The sequence below is a fragment of the Rana temporaria genome, chromosome 2, assembly GCF_905171775.1.
Source record: "Rana temporaria chromosome 2, aRanTem1.1, whole genome shotgun sequence".
Classification (NCBI taxonomy): Eukaryota; Metazoa; Chordata; class Amphibia; order Anura; family Ranidae; genus Rana; species Rana temporaria.
The window spans coordinates 109,955,206-109,971,622 of NC_053490.1; the positions used below are offsets into that span (position 1 = coordinate 109,955,206).

Consider the following 16,417-nt stretch of genomic DNA (forward strand, 5'->3'; position numbering starts at 1 on the left):
AGAAGATCCAATGGATCTACCTGTCAGCGACAGCAGATCATGTAGGCATAGGGAAACTCGAGGCGAATCAGCCCGTCTTCACTGAAGATTCTGTGCAGTTGGAACCACGAACTGGATGGTTGGGACCCAATAATCCTCAATAAAGGACCCTGGATACACGGTATCCTGGAACAATGTACCAAACTGGATCTCCCAAGATGTCCACCCTGTTTCCAACGAATAGTTGAAGTGGTCGCAAAAGACCCTTATGGGGATTTAGAGGGCACAATGGAACTGCTCCAAAAAACTTAAAACGTACTCACCCGGTAGCTACCGTTCTGGTAAGCACATTCAAATCTTTATTTAGTCGGAAGGAATGATTGTTTATCCATGAGGATCTACGTGGCCACATGTTTAATTTTTTCACTGTTTATCCACAAGTTATATTGATGGACTTTTTCTTTTTCCTTTTTTCTGATGTGGACTTATTAGCACATTTATTCATATAATCTTGGTTGTTTTGTTTTTATTATCACTGGTTCAGTACAGTGATCACATATTAATATAGTGAGACTTCACTGTCTCCTTTCAATCACTAGCGCTACATTCTATTCATATCACTTTATAATCTTTGTCACATTGTTGTGTAGCAGCTTTTCTTCAGTTTATTTTTGTTTACTTTCTAGATAAGCGCAATATTTTTTCTTTTTTTTAGCTCTATACCATTATATTTTTATTAATTGTCCCTTTGCCTGTGTTCTGTAAAAAATCTGCCCGATTGTACCTATATGAGCTCCGCTCTGGCGCTCAGCTGACTGTTGGATCTCTCTTCCCTCTCTGGCTCATGGCTGCAGTGGGCAGAGCCAATCCCTCCTGCTGACATCAGCCGGGGGGGAGAGAGGAGAGAGAGAGACAACAATCAGGTTAGAGCCAGGAGCCGCGCTTATATTATAGGTACAATCGGCAGATTTTTTTTACAGAACAAAGGAACAGGGACAATTATTAAAATTGGTACAGAGCAGGTGGGAGTATTTTTTAGCAGATATGAGAGAAGGAAGGGGGGCACTGGTACGAGCAGAGATAGGCAGGCTGCAGATGACGGAATCACGCAAACTGACCACGGTGTCAGGGCTCAGCAGCCATGATTATTGTGGTCAGCGGGGAGGGTATAGCCAGCCAGAATGAGCCAGTTATTTCAGGTGATACAGGGGTCCAAATGACACAGCACAAGCACTGTGTTGTATAACATGCTTTAAGGGAACAGGGGGCCAGATTCTGGTAGATCCTGCGGCGGCGTCGCGTAAGCCATTTACACTATGCCGCCACAACTTACAGGAGCAAGTGCCGTATTCCCCAAACACTTGCTCCGTAATTTGCGGCGGCGTAGTGTAATTGGCCCGGCGTATCCCTGCATAATTCAAAGGGGGCGGCTTGTATTTAAATTAAGCGCGCCCCCGTGCCGATCGAACTGCGCATGCGCCGGGCTTGAAATAGCCCAGTGCGCATGCTCCAGTTCTCGACGGAAAACGTCAATGACGCCCACGTGGGCGTCATTGACGTAAAGTCGTATTCGCGGACGACTTAGGGAAACGACGTAACCGACGGAACAAGCCGACGCGGACCCGACGCCATACTTAACATGGCATACGGCGGACTGGCGTAAGGTTACCCCTCATATAGCAGGGGTAACCTTAAGCTTACGGAAACGACGGCTACGCGACGCTAATTCATTCGGGAATCGGCGTATCAGGCTCATTTGCATAAACAAATGAGACCTGAACGTAAACGCCACCTAGCGGTCGGCTTTGTATTGCATTTTGGATCCGACGGTGTAAGTGATTTACACCAGTCCGATCCTAGCCTAATTCCAGCGTATCTTGTTTTGTGAATACAAAATAATGATACGCCGGCGGGAAATTCGAATTACGCCGGTGTATCAGTAGATACACCGGCGTAACTCTTCTGAGAATCTGGCCCAGGATCTTTATTTGATTTTTGGGGGTTAACAAACACTTTAAACTTTAAGGATATTCTTACACAGCCATCAGATTGGGGAACTTGGCAGCTACTATAATTTAATGCCCCCTCTTCCCGATCTTCAGGTAAGAAAGGTTGAGCCTAAGGCGACATGCATTAAATTCTTCCACACTCCATGAACATGCTTTCCAACATGTGCTTCATACTACTCCATTGACTTCATTTACTACTAGCAGGCCCCGATCTGGGAGAACATTAGCATCACAGGCCGAACAGAGCCTGACCTATTCTGCATCCAGAACCAGTGTGACTTTAATCTTATGCCATATCAGATGGATAATAGAACACCCAGCTATTCTCTTAAAATGTCTGAATTGCATTATCAGTGTATTGATTTATTGTACTTGTCTGAAGTTAATCTTAGTTTTTCATGCTGAATGGCTTCTGGTCTCTCTATATTGGCCCCATGTTTAATCACGACAACCCAAGCATCCTTTGTACTTCGAATAAGAAGGAATATCTGGACAGCCACACTCCGAAAATGTTGCCTTTATTAATAAAACAGGATCACAAGATACATGCCACAGCAGACAGGATACCAGCTGACGCGTTTCACACTATTACTTAGTGCTTAATCATATCCTTTGTACTTCCCTAGTATCAGTCTTTGGATTTGTCTCTTTGAGAAGATAATACATTTGTTGGTACATATAGTATAAAGCAACACTAACAACTTTACAACTTACATGTATTGTGGGAAGTAAACACATTCTAATAAACATATGCTTTTGTAGAACACATTCTGTCCCTCGTCCGTACAATAATTCCTATTATTGAGTGGAGAAAGACATAGTCTGCTTTCACCAAGATGTGAATCAGGAGGTCAAATTGTATAATCGGTGCTGCTGCTGATGTTCCAGACACAGTTTAGAATGACCTCTAGTGGATTTTAGCAAGAACTGCATCTGAACATGTTCTGCATGTTAGCTCTGTGCTCTGTATGTCACTCATATAGACATTGAAGAGCAGGTTATGTGCACAGGTCATGGAAACAACTATAGAAAAATCTTGTATACCCTCATATATACACTGCATTGTGAATATTTAAAAACAATAAGATAAGTTGTTAGCAGTGTCACTGTAGACATCCAACAGCGAACAGTGGGGGCTCAGGACAAATGTTCCCACTCAGCCAGCTTTGGCAGCTCACAGTTATCTGATAGCATAGTTCATACATTAAACACTGCCAGTTATTGAATGATACTAGCAGTTACAGTAGGTTCTAAAGATATCATACATACAGGCAGGGCCGTTTGAAGGAATTTGGGAGCCCCAAGCAAAATGGACATGGAGGCTCCCCCAACCACCCCCCCCCTGTTTTTTTTACTCCCCCCCTCCCTATCTATGTTCTTTTTACTCCCTCCCCCCCCCTACCGTACTGCGCAGCAGGAAATTCAGTTTCCTGTTCCCGACCAGACTGAAAGAAAGTGAGCACTTCAGTCCGGCTGGGAACCGGAAACTGAATCTCCTGTACCGCACGGTACCTGGCCGGACTGACAGGAGGAAGGAAGAGGAGCTCGGCCACGCTACAGGGAAGGGGAAGAAGTGATGAGAGAGGCAGCAGTGCTGCAGCCGCCTGAGGCTCTCTATAGAGCGCTCAGGCGGCTGCAGCAGCATTTATAGGAAGCTTGGCAAGGGCCCTGCTTGGGGCCCCAGGCCAGCTCGGGGCACCAAGCAATTGCTTGGTTTGCTTGCCTTGTCGCGACAGGCCTGAGGCCTACCATAAGGCCTGACGGTCAATGCTGGGATTTGTTGTTCCACTGCCAATGTTTAGCAACAGCTTGTCTAAACAAAATATAAATAAGAATTACCATAAGGTAAATCATATATGTTTAACTATAAATCATTACAGAGAAGTACATACTGGGCTGAATTCAGGTAGAATTAGGCGGGCGTAGCGTATCTCAGATACACTACGCCGCCGTAAGTTTGAGCAGCAAGTCCTGTATTCACATAGAACTTGCGTAAGCCCGCCTAATTCAAAATAGTCTGGTTGGGGGCGTGTTCTATGTAAAATGCTAGTGACCCCACGTATTTGACGTTTTTAATGAACGGCGCATGCGCCGTCCTTGGACCTATCCCAGTGCGCATGCTCGCTCCAAATGACGTTGGCAAATCGTCATGCTTTTGACGTGAACGTAAATTACGGCCAGCCCCATTCACGGACGAGTTACGCAAACGACGTAAAATTTTTAAATTTTGACGCGGGAACGACGATCATACTTAACATTGCCTGCGCCATGTATTTATTGGAATAACTTTACGCCTGAAAACCCCTTACGTAAACGGCGTATCTTTACTGCGACGGCTGGGCGTACGTTCGTGAATCGGCGTATCTAGCTGATTTACATATTCTAGGCGTAAATCCACGTAAACGCCCCCTAGCGTCCAGCATAAATATGCAGCTAAGATACGACGGCGTAGGAGACTTACGCCATACATATCTTAGCAACAGTTAAGCGTATCTCAGTTTGAGAATACGCTTAAAGATACGATGGCGTGGATTCGGACTTACGACGGCGTATCTACTGATACGCCGTCGTAAGTCTTACTGAATCTGGCTATATCTCTTTCTGAGGCTGTACTCACACTTTTGGGGAGCCAACAAAGAATGGTGCAAACACAAGCTCTGAGCTTCCCGACGATGCTGACAAGCGAAATGCATTGAAGCTGCACGTCCACCATACGTGACATAATTTCCGTGTTTTGATCTGGTTTGAACATTTGGCCGTTTGGAACGCACGTCAGCTCGGACATGCATATACACTATATGGACCTTACTTGTGTTTTTTGCACATGAACTTTCTGCCAGCAAGATCCGGCATTCATACATCCATACTGTGGGCAAGGCCCCCAATACCTTTGGCGTGTAGTAAGATATGAAGCCTGTGTAAAATCATACTGCATGAAAGGTCCTGGGCAGTGTGGCAGATGATACTACAGATCCACATGACATTCTCCACACCTGACAAGAGGAAGCTGCTCTCACTTTATGTTTACCAACGATTAAGGCTGCCCATACACATGGCATTTTCAATAAATTTCCATCCACTGGGAATTGCACACACAATGGCAAACAATTCCTAGAAACTAGGCAATGTACCACCCACATGTTCGATCGACCCCCCAGCATGCGGTCAATTGCAAAGTCAAAACAGGCAAATAAATTGCCAGCTTCAATAAAGTTTATTGAAAGATCGATTTCAAAATGGAAATTTTGTCTAAGTTTGCAGTTTGAGTTTAAACTGCTTGTTGCCAATCACCTTAGCAGTACACAGGATATGTTTGTTAGCTCAAACCTGTTTCTAAAATTGCTGGCAAATAATTGATGAGTAGCAATTACTAAGCAGATGGCACAAAAGACTTCTCATGGAGTAAACTACACAAGTAGCAAATCAGTCTCATGGGCTTTCCCCATAAGGAGCCATTTGTCACATCTGTTAAGTAGTCAGTTGCTACTCCCAGTAATTAATTGCTGATGATTTTAGACCCTTTTAAATGAGGCGGACTGTGGCTGCGATCTGCTTGCTCAGCAGGGGATCTGTCCGCTGATGCTTGCTGAGCAAGTGGATTACAGGTCAGTGTCCGCTCTCCACTTATGCAGCGTGGACATGGACACAGCCCGCTCTCCTCTATGGGCCATGGGATGTGAACGGATCACCTGTCCGCGTACACCCAACTGCCATCCCATCCAATTTGCTGGATGGAAGGGGCTCTGACCCCCATCCATCTCTTGTTGGCAGATCGGAGACACGTCCGTTTACACCCGTTACGTCCACTGATCCATTGTGAAGAATGGAAGTTCTAATCGGGTCTGATTGTCACTTTTTAAGGTGGACCCGATCAGAACATCCACCTAAAAGGGGCCTTAAAGAGGAAGTAAACCCTTGTAAAAAAAAAAAAAAAAAAAACCCTGCAAGACAAAGGAATAATCAGCTAGTATGCGTAGCATACCAGCTGATTATGTATTACTTACCATCGATCTAAGCCCCCGCAGAGGTCCACGTCTCCCCCTCCGGTCGCCGACATGTCATCCCGGGGGTTACTTCCGGGTATCAGGTCTCCGGCGCTGTGATTGCCAGAGCCGCAATGACGTCATTCCCGTGCATGCGCGCAGGAGCCGCCGGTAACGGCACGCAGACTGAAGCAACAGCACATAGGTGCCATTGCTTCAGTTTACCCCAGTGCGCAAGTGCCAATGATATCGGCACATGCAGGGGACAGGGGATATCTCCTAAACCATGCAGGTTTATGAGATATCCTGGGTAGCTACAGGTAAGCAATAATATAGGCTTACCTGCTGTAGCATAATGTTGTAAAAGAAGGGTTTACAACCAGTTTAAGAAGCACAATTGAGCTATTAAATATCCTATGTGTAGCTCTAGCTTAATGAGACAATTGGTTACATTTCTTGTGTAGCTGTACGCCCCTTTCACAAGGGCGGACCAACCTGTCGGTCCTTTAGGTGGATCCGATCGGACCACCCATTGCCCTCTATGGAGCAGCGGATGTCAAACGTCATGCGATCCAATCCTGTACCCTAAAACAGATGGATGGGGATTGGATCAGGTGACAGATGCATGGAAATGGATAGGCAGTCCGTTTCCATCCGACAGTCCATAGAGACAGTGGGCTGTGTCTGATGACTTGTCATCTACCTGCTCAGCGGGGATTAGCGCAGAGATTCCCAGATGAGTAGGTGGATCTACTGGCGGACTCATGAGCACAAGATATTTTGGAAACCCTCTTAAAAGCCTTTACGCACAGATTTTCCCTGATGTGCGCCCGTGGCACGTGCAGGGAACTAGTAGACAGGAGAACGTCCAGGGACGTCCTCCCGGCAATTGAGCGCCACACTGTAGACGTCCTTTGTCTATAGCGTGGCTGCGAAGTGGATAATAATAATAATGATGATAATAAATAATAATAATCAGCGCTTCAATTGGGATCTATGCTATACAAAATGGATTTGTAAATGGCCAGTTAAAGGGGTTGTAAAGGAATTTTTTTTCCCTAAATAGCTTCCTTTACCTTAGTGCAGTCCTCCTTCACTTACCTCACCCTTCGATTTTGCTTTTAAATGTCCTTATTTCTTCTGAGAAATCCTCACTTCCTGTTCTTCTGTCTGTAACTCCACACAGTAATGTGAGGCTTTCTCCCTGGTGTGGAGAAAGCCTCTTGAGGGGAAGGGAGTGAGCAGGAGTGTCAGGACACTCTCTACTTTGCAGATAGAAAAAGGAGCTGTGTATTCGCTATTGTAACACTGAATTTCCTTCCGGCCAATCAGAAAGCGGGTCATGAGACCCGCCACCCGATTGGTCGAAATTAGATCCGATCAGATTGGCTGGAATTAGACGATTGCCGCACTGAGAGGAGGGACAAGATGCACGCACGGGAACCGAGCAGTAAGCAAGCAGCCCGCAGCCTGGAAAGAAGCCACCACCACTAGCCACGCTGCTTGCGTGATGGGGTAAGTGCGGGACCCCGACTGACTCACTGTCAGTCGAGGTCACTCACTCAAAACTGTTAGTAACTAAGGAAATCTAAAAAAAAATAAGTTTAAAAACAGTAAATATGATATATTTTCCTATCTATTATTTACTAATGCTAGCAACATAAGAATTACAAATTGTCAATGTTGATTGAGAGAGTGGAGTTCTGTTTAACACAAGAAAACGTGCAGGTTCCATTTTTAGCATGGCAAAGCAACATACATCATGGTGCACAGCAGTGCGTTGCAGCGCAGGTATGTTGGCTGTCATGTAATGTTGGATGCATTGCAGAAGATTGTGGTAACCTACTCATTTTACCACGTGTTACCGCAACACAGGTGTAAACAGGCAGTGGAATTTAGATCTATGGAATAACCCTAAGTTTGTGAATTAAAGTGACACCAGTTCTGGGCACCAGTCCTCAGGAAGGATGTACTGGAAATGGAGAGAGTACAAAGAAGGGCAACAAAGCTAATAAAGGGTCTGGAGGATGTTAGTTATGAGGAAAGCATGCAAGCACTGAACTTATTCTGTCTGGAGAAGAGACGCTTTAGAGGGGATATGATTTCAATTTACAAATACTGTACTGGTGACCCCACAATAGGGATAAAACTGTTTCGCAGAAGGAAGTTTAACAAGACACGTGGCCACTCATTAGAATTAGAAGAACAGAGGTTTAACCTTAAACTACGTAGAGGGCTCTTTACTGTAAGAGCAGCAAGGATGTGGAATTCCCTTCCACAGGCGGTGGTCTCAGTGGGGGTATTGATGGTTTCAAGAAACTATTAGATAAGCACCTGAACGACCACAACATACAGGGATATACAATGTAATACTGACATTAAATCACACACATAGGTTGGACTTGATGGACTTGTGTCTTTTTTCAATCTCACTTACTATGTAACTATGTAAACGATATCCTTATAGTCTAAAAAAAAAAATCCATACACATCCACTACCTAATGGTCATGTAATCTATTTTTCATGAAACCATTTTCATTGTTTTTTGCCTCCTTGCAACATCCTCCATGAGCTCCTGAACCTCTCCTTTCCCCCCACTTGTGCTTGTTTGGAAGAGCTGAGCTGTGCATGTTAGTAGCAGACATGCCATAGAGAGAGGGTGGCTACGTTCTTACATACAAAAGGATCATGCAGAACAAATGTAACCACCCCACGCTCTACCAGGAAGTTGGATCACAGCAACAAAAAAAATCATTTGGAGATTTTGGAAGAGGCTGGGAGAAATACAATGTCATTTTAGGAATATATACTTGTATGGAAACTTGGCTTACTTATGCCTTACCATCCCCAAGTCCTTCTAGCCTGACCTACTTAGTGTTTCAATCTGATCTATGACCCAAGTCTGTGGGGCATGGGCATCCGCTGAAATTTTTTCAGGGAGGGGCGCTTCGGCAGCGGCGATACACAGTCGCATTTAACCCTTTCTTCAAACGCTAGCGGGGGTTAAAAGCGCCCTGCTAGCGGCTGAATAGCACAGCTAAAACGATGGTAAAGCGCCACTTTACCGATAATGCGGCCAGCTGGCAGTGTGAAATAGCTCTTGAGATAATTCAGCTTCACTCCATGCCCATATAAATATAGCCTAGAGAATGTACAGAACCCCCTTCAGCACAGATGAACCCCACCTTCAGCACAGACCCCCCCTTCAGCACAGATGGACCCCCTTCAGCACAGACTCCCCCATTCTGCACAGACCCCTCCATTCAGCACAGATGGACCCCCCTTCAGCACAGACCCCCCCCATTCCGGACAGACCCCTCCATTCAGCAAAGACCCCCCTTCAGCACAGATGGACCCCCTTTAAGCACAGACCCCCTTCAGCACATACCCCCCTTCAGTACAGACCCCCCCTTCAGCACAGATGGACCCCCTATTCAGCACAAACCCCCCTTCCCCATCCCATTCAGTACCTCAGATCAGCCATGAGTGCAGCACAGGCACAGCAGGTTCCCTCCCCCTGTGTACACATGAACACTGGAGGGGAGGCAGCTTCACTCTGCTCGCTGTGCCTATGTGACATCCAACCCGGGACCGCTCAGACAGCCCGTGGCCGCAAAACTCAACACCTTCTCGATTTTCCAGGGGGGGTCAATTGCCCCCCCTTGCCCTATGGAGCGGACGCCCATGCTGTGGGGGTATACTTCTCCCTCTTCCTACTCCTTTAGGCCCTGTTCACACAGGGTGTGCTACAGCAATTGCCCATGTGAGGACCGTCTTTACCCATAAAGGGAAGCACAGATCCCCATGCAGGCAGTCACATTGATGTCAATTGGAATGCAATGCATGCACGGGCACAGCCACTGCTCCCAATTTGAAATCCGTGTGCTTGACTCTGAACCCACACAGTTTGCGTTTGTGGCCATGTACCCACACAAATGTCAAATTGGAAGCAGCGGCTGTGTGTGCGCGCATCTGCTGTGTCCAAAATGCCATCAAAGGGACTGCCTGAGAGGGATGCATGGTACACCTGTGCAGGTAAACACAGTCCTTGCATGAGCATGCGCTGTAGTACACCCCATGTGAATGTGTCCTTATTCTGTCCTTTCTTTCCACCCCTCTTCCTTTGTGCACCCCCATCCTTTATCTCTGAGTTCATCAACTTCTGAGTCGATTCGGCCCACCCATGCTCCCCTATTTATTTGTGTAAACTTTCAAAGGTCATCGACCCTGGAAACTAAAAAAAAAAAATCATTCGCGATTTTTTTCCCTGTAAACATTCATACGTTTTTTTCAAATGTTCTGGCCCCTGTGTGGATGTACCTGTTGCTTTTATTTTTGCCTAAAACAATCAAAATAATTGAACAAGAATACGTACCTCAATAGAATTTTATTTTTTAAACTAAAAAGTTAAAGTGGACGTAAACTCCCATACATGACTTTTACCTATAGGTAAGCCTATAATAAGGTACTGTAAATATCTTCTAAACATGCAATGTTTAGGGTATATTTACTGTACATGCAGTTGGTGACATCACTGGTGTATGCACTCTGAAGGAATGGCCAACCGGATGAGCGAGGGATTGACATCATCGCGGCTCCGGACAGTCACACACCCTTGTGCAGATGGAAGCTCTGTCAGCAAAGACAGGGCTTCATTCTAAAGTAATTGAAAACAAGAGGTGTGGGGCTTTTAGGGCAACTTAGAAGAAAGATCATAGAAGTACAGAAAAAAACTTGTTTTGAGAGTAACTTGGTTTGAGAGCGTTTTGCAAGATGAGCAAAATGTTTTAATACATTTTGTCTTGATATACAAGCGATGTCTTGAGTAGCGTCATGTCACAACTGAGTATAAAAGAGAAGAGAGGAGCCTCCAATTGTAGCAATATGGTTACATTTAGCAACTTATTGCTACACTTAGAGCCGGTTCACACAGGGGCGGCACGACTTTGGGGGCGACTCGGCAAGGCGATCTCAAGACAACTTCAGAGGCGACTTGCAAAATGACTTCTCTATTGAATTCAATGCAAGTCACCCCCAAAGTCCTGCAGGAACCTTTTTCTAAGTCGGAGCAACTTGAGTCGCTCCTATTAGAACGGTTCCATTGAACAGAGCGGAGTGTGACTTGTCAGGTGGCTGAGTCGCCTGACGATTTGCCTGTGTGAACCGTACACACGTCCGAGAAACTCGACGAGCAAAACACATCGTTTTGCTCGTCGAGTTCCTTGTGAAGCCGCCGAGGATCTCGGCGAGCCAAGTTTCCCCATTGACTAACGAGGAAATAGAGAACATGTTCTCTATTTTGCTCGACGAGATCCTCGTCGGTTTCCTCTGCCAAAAGTGTACACATGACCAGTTTCCTTGGCAGAATACGGCTCCCATCGAGTTTCTGGCTGAATTCTGCCGTAAAAAATGCTTTGATATACAAGTGCTTTGGATTACAAGCATGTTTCTGGAACAAAGTATGCGCGCAATCCAAGGTTTGACTGTATATAGAAAATTTTATGAGTTTATTAGAGTAATTACCGTATTTAAAATTAAATAGGCACATATGTCATCATATAAGACCTATATGCATTCTAAGGTAAGTTTCCCATAATGTGCAAGTAAGTGATGCATACTAGCACATCATGGCTTTACCATGCAGGTTAAAAAAAGGAACAAAAATTGTCGGTGGTTTACTACCTCTTTGAATTATTACAATAATATAAGTTTATCTCTTCTAACTGTCAAATATTGGAATATTAGAACAAGGCACAGAGACGTAATATTATATGTGGCAGTACTAGGCACAGTACCTGTAGGTGGCTTCCACTCCCTTCATTAAAGGCAAAAGTAATCCAGCTCAATGATCTCCATTAATTAGCAGAGACACTCCAGCTCCATGTGGTGGGCACCACGGGATGAACTCTGGCCATACAAAAGTATTAAGCCCTGAATGAATCCTTGAGATTTCTCGGTCCTGCACACTCTTCCAGGACACAGACTTCGTGTCACACGCTCTCAGGACCCCCTCCCTGCTGTCATCTCTTCACAGCATGCGTGTTCGAGCAATCGATATCCAGAGGGGTCAGAGGCTTCGAGGAGAATTTTTGGTCCCAGCTGACATGGCAGTTGTGAGGGCAAAGTAGTCAGAGTGAAGCAGCCCTGGACACAGTAGTGCAGCCTATCCCTTTGGCTGTTTAAGCATATTCCACGACAACTTTCGCTGACAGCTGTAAAACTATCCCTGTCCCCAGAGCACAGGTTCCTACAGAGGCCTTGGGACTGCAAGGAGGGGGAAAGAGTGGGCTTAATGGGAAGAACATATATAGCCAGATTCAGGTACAGTTACAACGGCGTATCAGTACATATACCGTCGTAACTCTGAATCCGCGCCGTCGTAACATTAAGCGTATGCTCAAACTGAAATATGCTTAAATGTTGCCAAGATACGACCTCCTACGCCGTCGTATCTTAGCTGCCTATTTACGCTGGCCGCTAGGGGCGTGTACGCTGATTTACGCCTAGAGAATATGTAAATCAGCGAGATACGCCTATTCATGAACGTACGCGCGGCCGTCGCAGTAAAGATACGCCGTTTACGTAAGGCGTAAAGATAAACCACCAAAAAGATGGCGCAGCCAATGTTAAGTATGGACGTCGGGACCGCGTCAAATTTTTCACGTTTTACGTCGTTTGCGTAAGTCGTCTGAATGGGGCTAGGCGTAAGTTACGTTCACGTCGAAACCAATGAGTCTTTGCGGCGTAATTTGGAACATGCGCACTGGGATACGTCCACGCACGTTAGTAAAAAACGTCATTTACATGGGGTCACAATGAATTTACATACAACACGCCCACATCTTCCACATTTGAATTAGGCGGGCTTACACCGGCCCAGTTACACTACGCCGCCGTAAGTTAGAGCGCAACTTCTTTGTGAATACAGGACCTGCCGCTCTAATTTACGGCGGCGTAGTGTATCTGAGATGCGCTACGCCCGCCTATAGATAGGCACATTTCTCTGAATCCAGCTATTAAACAGTAGATCATAGGTGGACTTCTGTTACTATTCTCCGTATGGCTACTAGTATGTGACTAGAGCTGTGGCCTTTAAAAACATAGAACGTTTACTTAATAATTCAAAATCACCAATAAGAGCAAAAGTTTAATGAACCCCTTCAGTTGTAGAGGATGTTTACCCCTTAAAGGAGTTCTCTGACCTAAAACTTTTAACCCCCGCTGTGCCCGGGCTGTAAAAATATACAAAGTAAACTGTCACTTACCTGCCTACGATCCCCCGTTGTTCCGATATCGCCGTCCCGTTCTCCGGTCCCGGGCCCCTTCCGCTTCCTGTGTGTCGGTGACTCATAGTGCGCTCAGCCTATCAGCGGCCGCAGCAATGTCCCGTCGCGGCCGCTGATAGGCTGAGCGCACTATGAGTCACCGACACACAGGAAGCGGAAGAGACCGGGACCGGAGAACGGGACGGCGATATCGGAACAACGGGGGATCGTAGGCAGGTAAGTGAAAGTTTATTTTGTATATTTTTACAGCCCGGGCACAGCGGGGGATAAAAGTTTTAGGTCAGAGAACTCCTTTAAGGCCCTGGGCAACTTTTCCATTTTAGCTATAGCCAAAACGTACGAGAAAAAAATATGTGCGTTCTTTTTCTATGGGGCGAGGGTTAAAGTGGATCTAAATGTAGCGCCTACCACCTTAGCCGGCTTCTCCCTTTAGGTGATCTCCAGGGACACATGACAGGTCCCAGGAGATCGCCTGTCCACTCATAGAGCGCAGCGTAACATGCACATGCGCCGTGAGTGCCCGGCCGTGACAGCTTTGAATGGAGGCGCCGGCGGAGAGGAGGGGGAAGTGGAGAGGAGCTCCGGGCGGCCGCGTCGCTGGAACGTAGAGCAGGTAAGTGTCTGTTTATTAAAAGTCAGCAGCCAAATTTTTTGTAGCTGCTGACTTAATAAACAGAAAAATAAAATAAAGGTCTGGTGTGACCCCGCTGACACCTCCATCCCTATTAGTACACAAAAAGACAAAAGGGGGCAGCCCTGGGACTTTGAATGAAGTGAGAGAGGTTTAGCCAATGTTCACAACCAACAATGAGACAAAATCAATTTATTATTTTCAAAGTGTTATGTAACGATGTGGCAACAACAATGAATGTGAGTTACCTGAAATAATAGCCAATGTACACAGCACAAGTGAAAGTAAATATATAAAGATTTATTACAATTGTTGGACATAAATGAGCAACAGTAAAACTTGAAAGTTGCATGGCCAGTGGATGCACAATATACAATAAACAAATAAAATGTACATACATATAAACAGAAGTATGTAGACATAATACAGACATCAATAGTATCCAGCATAAAACAAGCATCGATAAAACCCTACTAATTTTGCGAGACCCTGCTCGCTTCTTCAGGGGCGGATGCATTAATGTTGTATCCATGGGCTGAAATGAATTGCCAAACGCTGGGTATCAGGATAGCGGCCGTGTAGTGCATCCAGCTCAGGAGCTGAGGAGACGGAGCAAACAAAAGCCACAACAGGGGAACATCCGGAGGATCAGCATGGTCTGGATGGAGGCATTTCTGACTGCAGTCTCCACTAAGCCTCTTGTGATCATGTCTCAGTTTGTTCTTAAAGATGTGACTGCTCTATCCAACCATATACGGCGCCCACCATGTAGAGCTGACTGCGCAGGCGCCGTATAGCGCCAACGCGCAGCTCGGCTATTTACGGAAAACTGGTGACTCGCCTTGTGCGACATGGAAACTTTTTCACAACACGTCAATCATCTAACCCAGGGATAGGAACGGCCAGTCCCGCAGGAATCAGAACCCGGAAGCCGGGGAGAAAATCACACTATATCGGTATGTACAGCAAAAAAAAAAAAAGACCTGCATACTGTAAATGTCGTTCGTATGCTGGATGTAATGTTAGAATTTTTTTTTAGGGTGAACCCCCGCTTTAAGCTCAACAGTGGTGTTCCCACAGAGCAGGGGATGCCTGCTACTCAGCCTCCCTGCAGCCCCAACACTGTGGCAAACTGACCTGACAGCAGTCTTATACTATGGGGGTTATTTACTAAAGGCAAAAACACTTTGCACTACAAGTGCAAACTACAAGTGCAAAGTGCACTTGAACGTGCAGTCACTGTAAATCTGAGGGGTAGATCTGAAATGAGGGGAAGCTCTGCTGATTTCATCACCCAATCATGTGGAAGATAAAATGCAGTTTTTTATTTTCCTTGCATGTCCCCCTCGGATCTACAGCGACTGCACTTCCAAGTGCACTTTCAGTGCAATTTCAAGTGCACTTTGCACTTGTAGTTTGCACTTGTAGGACAAAGTGGATTTGCCTTTAGGAAATAACCCCCCTATGTGTCTTCCACAACATCTTCTCTGTCGGCTGCCCATAGCCCAGGAACATTCTTTCCTCGTACTCTCTCCGGAGTTCTGTTAATGCGGAGATCTGTAGTTCCAGAGCTAGTAGAGGCAACAGTCATCCCGGGACAACATTCACCACAAGTCATAGGGCCAGATTCAGAGAGATCGGCGTATCTTTAGAGCGGCGTAGCGCATCTGATATTCGCTACGCTGACGCAACATAGAGGCTCGTACTGTATTCACAAAGCACTTGCTCCCTTTCTTGCGCCGGCGTAACGTAAAATGGCCGGCGTAAGCCGGCCTAATTCAAAGTAGCAAGGCAGTGGGCGTGTAGTATTATAATGAAGCGTGACCCCATGTGAATGCATGGCCGAACGAACAGCGCATGCATGCTCAGAATCACGTCGCAAATACTCCCTAAGATACATCGGCTCAATGCGTACGACGTGAACGCAACTTACGCCCAGCCCCATTCACGTAAGACTTACGTAAACGACGTACAATCCGACGGCACTTTCGACGTCCATACCCTAAACGACTTAGACCAGCTTTTTGGTGGTTTAACTTTACGCCGGAAAAACGTCTTACGTAAACGACGTAGCTTACTGCGATGGGCGCAAGTACGTTTGTGAATCAGCATATCTAGCTCATTTACATATTCAACGTGTAAATCAACGGAAGCAACCTTAGCGGCCAGCGTAAATATACACCCAAGATACAACGGCGTAAGGAGACTTACGTCGGTCGGATCAAGCAGAAATTCAGGCGTATCTGGTTTTCTGAATACAGCGCATAGATACGACGGCGCATACTACAACTTACACGGCGTATTAACAGATACGTCAGCGTAAGTCTTTCTGAATCCGGCTAATAGTTCTTCCCAGTGGACTCTGTCCTTCCCACAATCCACAGCAGCTCAGCTTCTTTTTCCTTATCCTCGCTGTGATCTCAGATGGTGGGTGGGGCTTACTCAGACTACACACAAGGCACAGAAGTAACAGTGATAATAGCCTGGTCCTGGCTGCCAGACAGTGCAGTGGACCAGAGCAGCGGCAG

General features: G+C 46.0%; 1 protein-coding gene across 2 annotated transcripts in view; it reads right to left on the reverse strand.

The window, feature by feature from the left end:
• ZNF385A (zinc finger protein 385A) overlaps nt 1-12,035 on the reverse strand; it is a 441,621-nt gene extending 429,586 nt beyond the window's left edge. The window contains exon 1 of one of the 2 annotated variants that reach the window (XM_040340751.1): nt 11,768-12,035. The gene's annotated coding sequence lies outside the window, so the exon portion shown is untranslated. The remainder of the gene's footprint in view (nt 1-11,767) is intronic. The other variant, XM_040340753.1, reaches the window with a different exon arrangement.
• Between the last annotated feature and the right edge of the window lie 4,382 nt (nt 12,036-16,417).